This window comes from Mercenaria mercenaria, unplaced genomic scaffold (assembly GCF_021730395.1).
Source record: "Mercenaria mercenaria strain notata unplaced genomic scaffold, MADL_Memer_1 contig_3818, whole genome shotgun sequence".
NCBI classification, from domain to species: Eukaryota; Metazoa; Mollusca; class Bivalvia; order Venerida; family Veneridae; genus Mercenaria; species Mercenaria mercenaria.
In genome coordinates this window covers 22,252-30,509 of record NW_026461995.1, presented here as the reverse complement: position 1 = coordinate 30,509, position 8,258 = coordinate 22,252, and the positions used below count along the sequence as shown (strand labels likewise).

General features: G+C 32.0%; 1 pseudogene; it reads left to right on the top strand.

The window, feature by feature from the left end:
- The first annotated feature begins 1,685 nt into the window (after positions 1-1,685).
- On the top strand, positions 1,686-6,718 carry LOC128553431 (uncharacterized; annotated as a pseudogene).
- The last annotated feature ends 1,540 nt before the right edge of the window (positions 6,719-8,258 follow it).

Here is an 8,258-nt window from a genome sequence, read left to right as displayed (position 1 = left end):
GTCACCTTAGCGATTGGACCCAAACCATTGTTCAAGATACTAAAGGCGTAGGCACTTCCCTGGGTCGTCATATAACCAGTATCCTGACACAGATGCAATAATTTGCGGATGATCTGCATTAAAAAAAAACATCGATGTTCCCGGTTCATCAATTCAACGACTTGCTTTATTGTAAACACCATGTCAGGTTTTATGCTACATCATCATCGGTTATCATTGTGCTGAAATGCTTTTTGAATAATTCCATTTTAAATACACGTACTTCTTTATGTTTTAACAGGGGACCGATCATCTATGATATTATAGTGAGGCCCATCAGTCCATATGTACTTCTAAAATTGATTTGTTTGATGATGAAATGTTCAAATGTCGTGCACTAGCAGAATTTATTTACTGATTAAACTTAACGTCTATTATTGTCTGAGCTGTCTTATAACATTGGTACGTCATTAGGATACCGTTGTAGGGTAACATGAATTTTAATCTGTAATTGATTAAATGTATTACAAACAGGAAACCATTAAGGGAAAAACTTTTAAATATGATAGAAATTTATATTTAATTGAATATTACATTACATTAATCAGAAATGTAAAAGTTGTATTTTCATAAGTCTGAGATTGTCGCCGTTTAATAATATTATAACAAATAAAATTACTTCCCTGTATTTCCTAGTTAAATTTTAGAATAATTTCAGTTCATTTATTTAACTCAACAATTAAGAAAAGGATGAATGAATGTGAATGATCATTCTAAAACATCTGGAAATATCGCGCATTTTGTAATTAAACCCCTTTATATCAAAACCAAAAATATAGATACTGATAATAACGCGACTTCTATTGTATAATAAATGTTATCAACTCATTCATAATTGAGTAACTTTATTAATACATGATCCCAAGAAGCAAACGTGTATAACCTCTCTTTACTTTGTCTCCAAATTACAACAGATTTATATTCCTTTTAGCACAAATAACTCCATTTTAAAACAACAAAACCATTTAATGTTTTACAGTCTATAGCATGAATGTTACTTACAAAATGTGTTAAGTATATTTTAGAGAAATTTAATTGATAAGGAAATGAAAACTAACCTAATTTGAGGCGGTCATTTTTAAATCAAGATTGCCCCGTCAAACATATGTGTCCCGCCATGACATTTTTATCCCAAATGACACAAGCCTCGATTTCGGTAAAATGACGTCGAAGTTGACGTCACTTAATTGGATACTTTTTCTCGTTAATTTGTTTTTGAAACGACAGCTTTTGGTGATAAAATTAATGGATTCGAACGAGAGGTTTAAAGTTTAAACGTTTCAGGATTAAGTTATCGCACTGAAGTATTACAAATAATGAGTAACTATCGATTTATTTCCCTTTGAAATCAACACGCCATTAACGATGTGTATACATGTATGAAACTGGGTCAAAGAAATACATGCAGTAATTGCTCTCAGATACGCGGATATTTAAAGTGCAGAGCGGAATTGTGATTGTTATGGTAAGTGTTAATCTTTTTTTACATTTTCCTTCAATATTTAGATCACAAATTTATTGTTTTTTGATTTATCAATGGTAATTGAGAACCGGAAGCGAAAAATGGCGGTGTTGACAGTTGTCTGCTGTCAAAATTCCTAAATGTCAGAATTCTTCGTCTTTTGTGTACTCCAGAAGTTTTAAATATGACAGAATATACGTGTAGTCAAGCCAGTCAGGCATCTTCTATAAGTACCATTCCATATGAAATTTTCGAGCCAGATTTTGCAAATGAACTTGAACAAGTTGATCAACTCTTTTTCGGAAATGTACTAAATTCGGACAGTGAAGGTAGTATTAGTGATGAAGATTTGGACGAGTCTGATGATGATTTAAATGAAAACTCTGCACCTGTTCATATTGATCAGTCTGATTGTTTACCAACTGATAATGAAGAAGTTGTAAAACAGAATAACTTTAAAGCGCAAGGCTGCGGTTGTGTACGCCTGTATGGCAAACCTTGTAGTTGTGTTGTTGAGTGGTCAGAACTGATAAAGTACCGCCAGTCTTGCTTAGAAAAATCCAGAGATGAACTTGACATGATTATAAAGGTTCAGTTGTATCACAATCGGAATACTGGAGTAAGCACAGAAAGGTCCAAAATTAGAGAGAAAAACAGACAAAATTATTATTTTCATGGCCAAAAGATATGTCGAGAAACTTTTGCTTTTGCACACGGTGTCTTCCATAAGACTGTCGATCGAATAGCAAGGTCAATTGACACAGACGGCTTGAGTGCACGTGTTCATGGTAATGTTGGCAAGTCCCCTAAACATGCGCTCACTCTAGCTGACACACAGAACTTAAAGCAGTTTCTTGTTTCCTATGGAGCACAAAATGGCTTACCACTACCAGGGAGAATGTCTAATTTTAGAAATGAAAAATATATACTACTCCCGTCAGACAGAAACAAGGCAGATATTCATGCACTTTACCGTGCTGCGGCAGAGGAAAATGCATTCAGGAATGTCTGCCTGTCAGAATTTAAAAAAATCTGGCTGGAACAATGTCCATATTTGCTCATTATGAAACCATCAACTGATCTCTGTCTTAAGTGCCAGAAGTATGTACAAAGTATCAGAAATAGTGGAAATCTTACAGAGGAACAGAAGTTAGAAAAACTGCATGTTTATCAAGATCACATAGATAAAGTAAAATGCCAGAGAGATCATACAGACTTCAAGTTGAAAGTACAAAGCAGCAATATGCAGATCTGTCTGCTGAAGAAAAAAACAGAGGTAGATGTTGTACAATTTTTTTTATCTGTCATAGATGTGTATAGTTACACAACCATTATGCACATATATGACAGCTGAAAAAAAATTATATAGTACAGTAAAAAAGAAAAAAAGTGATGTTTGAAAGTGTCACAGTCAATTTTTGTTGTAATACCAACTAATATAGACCTCTTAAAATGCTTATATTTAGCAGTGAAGTGTAAAATGTGTAAGGAGGATAAATAATGCATGCATTTTTTTTTCATTTTCACTATTGGTGGACAAATTAAAAAATACATATTTCTTTTTTTTTCATTTATAATTGTGCAAGTACTCAATAAAAACTGTTTGTTTGTATTTTTTCAGGACAACCTCCAGCAGTTAGGGATTTACAGATACACTACAGTTTTGACTATGCCCAACAGGTGCTGTATCCTCACTATGCGCAGCAAGTAGGGCCTTTGTACTTCAAGACACCACGAAAATGCGGTTGCTTTGGAGTTTGCTGTGAATCTTCAGGTATATGATTTTAAAGTTAGTGTTTACATTCAATATCAACATCTTTCAGGTATAGGATTTTAAAATTAGTGTTTACATTTGCTATCAGAATCCTAAAATGTTTTTTGTCAGTATCAGTTTCACATGAAATTCCAAAACACTAATCTAAAATACAATGAGTTCACATTCTTCAAACAGGTCATGACCCCAGGAATCAAAGCTTCAGGCCTTAAGAGTAAATTTCTTAAAATTTATATTGGAATTTACAGTGATAATTTTATTGATATTTAGTGATGAGTGAAGTTATCTAAAGTAAGTCATGTTATCTAAGCATTCAGTTTGATTTGCAAGCTGTTGTGAAGCATTATTTATGAGAAATGATAGTTTTGGTCATTGTTTATGTTTTATCAGAACTTGAATGCATTTCTTACAGACACTGTTCTTGTTTTTAAGGCTCACAAATTTTCTACTTAGTGGATGAGATGTACAGTGTTGCTGTTGGTAGGGGTGCAAATAGTGTAGTTTCCATGGTACACCACCACTTTCAACATCATGGCTATGGTGAAAAGAATGTGTCACTACATATGGACAACTGTACTGGACAAAATAAAAACAATGTGGTAATAAGGTAAGAATTTTTAATAAATGAATATCATTATCAAGTACACTGTCACAGATTGATTTTAAACAATTTAATATCACATAATCGTCTTACATTTCATTCTGAAAAGTCACAGGTTTCCGGCTCATATACCGGTATGTTTCTTTATTGCATACTTAGTAGTACACAACATTATAGACATACTGTATAAAGATTTAGCTGAAGATGTAACAAATTCAACTGTGTAGCATTTTATTATTTAAATAAATTGATGCTCTGTTATATAATGAGGACCCTAGGGTCCTAAAATAAAATCTTATTTTCTGAGAAATAATTATTTCAATACACCTTTAATTTAGTTATGGAATGTGGCGTGTGATGGTGGGTTTACATGATGCCTTAGAGTACAGCCTGATGGAAGCTGGGCACACAAAATTCAGTCCTGACTGGCACTTTGGCCTGTGGAAGGTATTAGTTGTTATCCTACTAAAATTTTATTTCATGCACCCACTGTTACATTCCTAAACTAAAAGAATGCAGACATCAGAAATGAAGCAGGCTTGCAGGAACATGTTTTCATATATTATTCTTGAGCTTCTTTTAATAGCAAGAATGTGTTTTTGTGTCATCACCAGGTAATCATAAACCTTGCTGCAAAAGTCATGACTGTTAAGAGATAGCTTGCATCGAGACCACTCTTACTTTAAGAACCAGTTATGTTGCATTTATATATAATGTAAGTTTAGAGAACATTATTTTTCATCCCTTAGGAGGTTGTTTAATACAGTTTGTGCTACATAGACTAAAAATTTTCAAATCATTTAGGTACGTTGGCGTCACTCAACAGCGGAAACGTTAGAAGACATTTCTAAGACCGTCTCTGATTCTTCTCGTGGTGGACACAACATTCCCCAGCTAGTAGAGGATCCAACCAAACCAGTGGTATTTTATGACTGGGCAGAGTTCCTGAAGCAGTTTTTCAAACCAATACCACATTTGAGAAAGTGTCATCATTTTAGGTAGGTTAAGTATTTGATATAATTTGTAGAGACTAGATGTATTACACATTGAATCAATTACTCAGTGTAAAACTTTAAGTGACACATTGTAAGTAACCTTAAATCCTTAAATGTGACTGTTACTGAGATAAATGCATGACACTCGTAGAAATTGTTGCCTGTATTTATGTCTTAATTATGAAAACAAGACTGCTTCATGCATGTAAAAATACTGACTACTAGTGACCAGACATAACTGGACACATTGAAATGCATTCACCAAACAGTCAGATTGATGACATTGTCTTGCTCACTACAACAGACAACAGAAATAACATAATGGTCATTCAGTTCATTTTCAAAACCAGGCTTAAAACTATTTGTTGAAATGAAATATTCCAAAATGATTGCCCTTTACGGAGTATAATATGTTGCTAAATCTTTCCATGAAAAGATGCATTGAAAACAAATATGAGAATGCCTTGTCTTTAATATTTGATACATTTATCATTACAGAATGTCTTCTGCAAGACCCGGTGTTGTATTTGTGAAGGATTACAACTTCAGCATTGAGACAGAGATTGATATTCCTAGGCAGGGTATTGATATCGCAGGAAAATTTCCGAATCGTATTACTATTCCTGAGCTGGATGCCTGTAGGCAGTGGTACTTATATAATGAGATAGCGCCACTTTGCGACAACAGCAGTGTGTGCCCAAAGCCAGCAATACCAAAACCGTCAAAAGTTAAAACTCAGGCGTTTAAAATGAAAAGTGAATGAAAAATGTGTATAACATTTTAATATATACAGAGAAATATCAGATCAATGTGTTTTCTGAAACGTTTAGTAATTAATTTGAAAGTGTTTTGTACTTTTTTAAAGGTTAAAGACCTAAATTTAATATTTGAAAATATGAACAAATACTACACAGTTGAATTTACAAGTCAATGTGTACCAACATAACAGTTACTATGCTATGGTTAAATATAGTACACACTGAATGAACACAGTATAAGTATGTTCTTCCTCTAGAACACTGGTAGATTATTAAACAATGGACTATTAATGCATGGCAGTTAATTATGAATGTAGTTCAACATACACAATTTATTTATATATATTAAGAGTGAAGTCAAGATATTTTATGAAATGTTCTACCTTTGAAGTGATCATCTAGGTATTTAATATTTTAGTGGGAATATATACAATGTGGAAATATTTAATGCAACTAAGTTGAAAAAAACTACCAGGATGAATATGTTTGAAATGATATGTTATTTGAAAAATTATGTAAAATTAGAAAATCCTTTATAAAAATGATTTGTCATTTTACAAAAAAGTCTTGTTGCCATGGAAACAGAACTTAAGCATTAAGTATGTGTGCTTTCATATCAGAGTAAAATAACTTTGAATTATATGTAAACACTTTAATTTTGTAAAATCAAGACTGATACATTTAATTTTAATTGACATTGTCATTGAATAATGTCTCATACATTTGAAGTAGATTGATACATTTAAGTATTTAATATTTATGGAATTGCCTTAAGATATTATTTGGATGAACATAAATCAGAAATATACAAATTCTTTTAATTCCAGGGAACTAATATACTGGTACAACAGTGCAATGTTTTAATTTATCTTGTTTTTTGCATCAGATGTAGGCTGAAATCTCTGTTGACTTGATTTTTTAGCAATTTTGATGTATTTTGTTGCTATGGAAACTTGAATTTTGACTTTTTTTCCCATATGAAATAGAATATTCATAGTAAGTTAACATTATCATCAGTGGTAATTGTGTTAAATACATTGAATACTGATGGAAAAATATGAAATTTAAATAAATGATGTAAGTACATGATTTTTTCTTTATTATTATTTTTAAACCAAAAAATGCAAGTTTGTGATAGAGAGTTGCTATCAAAAAATGCTGTAACTTTGTTAATTTTTAACATTAAGGTCTAAAATTTTGAACTTATGTTAAGGACACATCTACAGTTCAGAATATGTGAACAACTCAATTTCCATAAAAATGTCATTTGGGACCATTTTGTCATGGCTTGTCACATATTATGATTAAACATGTTACCAATGAACTTGGGGTTAAATCTTTCTTCGTGAAATATAGAAAAATATAAAAAGAAAAAAATCACAATTCGCCACATACTATGGTGTATCTTTGTCGATACATGTAACTATCAATACAAAATGAAGTTTTAGCATCAAAGGTATTCAAAACATAAATCTATTATGTAAGTCTGGAAATATAAATACAGCAGAAACATTGCAAAAGGCCCGTTATAATGACTTTAAATTACAATATTTATTATTAAGATATTAGCTAACAGAATGAGCTTCTAAATTCTTGTACAGTTATTTATATTTTCAGCTGTTGATGATTTCTATTGGTAGCTTAGAGAGAATTCTTTGCTTTTTTCTAAAAAAAATATTTATTTATTATGTAGGGATTAGCGTCGCACTGACACAATTATGGGTCATATGGGGACTTTCCAGCTTTGATGCTGGAGGAAGACCCCAGGTACCCCCGTGCATTATTTCATCACGAGCGGGCACCTAGGTAGAACCACCCACCTTCCGTAAGCCAGCTGGATGGCTTCAGACAAAGAAGTTACCTATATTAGCTAAAAGCTGGAGTCTTTTTATTTTTCACGTACTGAATAAGAAATTAAATACGGGTAATTTTCTATAATTGAATGCTTCAGAAGTTATGTTTATAGAAATATTTGCTCGTATTTCAACATCTCTTTTGACTTAAGCATTGACCCTTCACAAGTCTTTGGAGCCTAATCTAATACATTGACATTAAAACTATGACAACATGCAATTTAACTTCTACATTTGTTTCCTAGTATAACAAACTAATATCATATCATGTTTTTTTTTAAAATATTTATAAACGTGCATGCATTAAGAAATGTTTGTAGGTAACGTATTTTTATGATAAAAGGAATATGTGCCATCAGGTGATAACTATTTAGTTATGTATTAATGAGATTGAAATTCAAAATAAGCAGAAATATATCTTTTGTTTGAGAAATATTTGTATTGGCTGACGTCACTGTCATCTCAGAAACATATCCTATGTTATTAGTATGGTATGCTTTATTCATTGTTAAATTTTGACGAATCTATGCCACGCTGAATTAAGAGGATTCCCTTGACTCATACCCGTCAAAGTATCTTCTTGTGTACGAATACTAGGCACTTTCAGCATGCTATTTACATTTGCATATACACATTTGCATAAAACCTTTGAAAGTAGAATTAGATCGATTGATACATTAATGAATCAGTTTTAAAAATCCCTCTACAATGTTTTTTTCCTCAAATACAGTCATCAGATAAAAAAAAAGCCATAATAAACTCTCAAAAGAATGTTT